The sequence below is a fragment of the Bison bison genome, unplaced genomic scaffold, assembly GCF_000754665.1.
Source record: "Bison bison bison isolate TAMUID 2011002044 unplaced genomic scaffold, Bison_UMD1.0 scf7180017864466, whole genome shotgun sequence".
In the NCBI taxonomy this organism is placed as follows: Eukaryota; Metazoa; Chordata; class Mammalia; order Artiodactyla; family Bovidae; genus Bison; species Bison bison.
Window position 1 is genome coordinate 4,797,903 of NW_011495027.1, and position 2,159 is coordinate 4,800,061.

Consider the following 2,159-nt stretch of genomic DNA (forward strand, 5'->3'; position numbering starts at 1 on the left):
CTGGCTTGGAGAATTTTAAGCATTACTTTACTAGCATGTAAGATGAGTGCATTTGTATGGCAGTTTGAGCATTCTTTGACATTGCCTTTCTTTGGGATTGGAATGAAAACTGACCTTTTCCAGTGCTGTGGCCACTGCTGAGTTTTCCAAATTTGCTGACATATTGAATGCAGCACTTTAACAGCATCATCTTTTAGGATTTGAAATACCTCAACTGGAATTCCTCACATTCCAGGATGTCTGGGTCTAGGTAAATGTGAGTGATGACACCATCGTGATTATCTGGGTCATGAAGATCTTTTTTGTACAGTTCTTCTGTGTATTCTTGTCACGTCTTCTTAAGGTTTTCACAAAAGTCAGTCGCGGTCCTTGGCTGAGAGTGGACTCTGCCTTGTAGTAAACTTCAAACCACTATTTGCCTAGTCATTCTGAGTGAGTTTGTTTCCCAGAACACGTGGCTACAACCGGGTGACTTTTGGAAAATCATAAATCATTAAGTTTCCTTGTGCTTCAAAAAATAAAACCCAAGCCTACCTTACCTGGTGTGCTGCAGTCCATGGGATCGCAAAGAGGTGGACACAAGTGAGCAACTGAACAAGAACAGCAAACTTACCTTCTAGTGCTGTGAGGACAGAATGGAGTCATGTCTATAAAAGAAGAAAATCACGGATAAACTGAAGGCCTTGATGTTTCCTAATGTTACGTTCCAGGTGCTGTCCACCTGCCTGTGTTGCCCACTGAGTGGTCAGCTCTCAGTCAGGCCTTGCTGGCCATCTTGACACTTAGGCCACGCAACTCCAACATTGTGTCTCGTGCATAGTGGGCATTCAGTAGACATTTCAGACATTGAGAAAGCACTTGATTTCTTTGTTCCTCAGTTTCCCTCTCTAAACAATAGTGACAATGAGTAACCAAAAAGAACTTTCTAGACTCTGAAGAAAACCTCCGGAAGCACTCCTCCCAGGATGGAGCCCGTTGTTAATTGGAAAATAAATGGCTCTCAGCTGAGCAGCCTTCTCCTTTCATGGGGCCCCCTGCAAGGCAGTGGCTGTTGGGGAGAGAGTTACACCTCCTTTGAGGATAATAATGACTGCCCCAAACTCCTTTGGAAGAATATTGGAAGATAAATGAGATAATCCACCTGACAGCTTTGTGAGCTCTTATGAAAAAGATACCCTTGAAATATAGGATACAGGTGTGTCTGGCTTTGGTTTGTGAATTGGGGGGATTTTATGAAGATCTGCACCTACAAAACAGACAAATTAAGGGGTGAAAATTAGCATCACAAACAGCCTCTTGGCTTAAAAGACTCACAGCAGGATCCCTTTAAATAGCCAGCTCCCCTAGTGTATTTAAAATATGACTCAATTTGTAAAGAATTTGATTTACATATACCCAGTGAGGAACGCGTCTACTGCAGAAGGGGAGGCACATATGTTTTTTGTAATAAAGATTGATAACTGTGGGGCTTTAAAAATATAAAATATTTCTTTCTTCTCATGATCTTTAATCGTGCAGTTAACACTTACATGGCTAGGAAGCTGCTCTGAAAACTGCAGATGTGGCTGTGGAGGCTGGGACAGACTCTTTGGAGCATGCTTCCCGGGGAGAGCAGGTGGGGATGGGCTCATCTGATGGCAATGGAAATAGAGTAAGAACTGGCTTGAAATCACATCTGAATGTGACATACTGTTCCTAATTGGGTTAAAGGCTTCCCAACTTAATAGAAGATTAGAAAAATCACCAAACAATGAATCTTTAATGTCTGAAAAAGTAAAAATCAGCCTTATGTAGAGGAGGGATCATATATAGCAGATGCAGAAGCCAGTAGATATGAGTGAGCTCATTGTTCAAATGTCTTCTTTTGGAGAGAGAAAGAGAGAGAGCAAGCGAGAGAGAGAGTAAGCAGTGTGTGTGTGTGTGTGTGTGTAAATAATGACCTCCCAAAGATGTCCATGCCCTAACCCCCAGTGCCTGTGAATGTGTGATGCTACCTAGCAAGGGAGAATTAAGGTTGCAGATGGAATTAAGTTTGCTTATCACTTGACCTTAAAATCAGGAGATTAGCCTGAATTATTCAGGTGGGCCCAGTGTAATCACAAGACTTCTTAAAAGATGGAAGAGGAAGAAAAATCAGTGTCAGGGGATGCAAAGTGAAA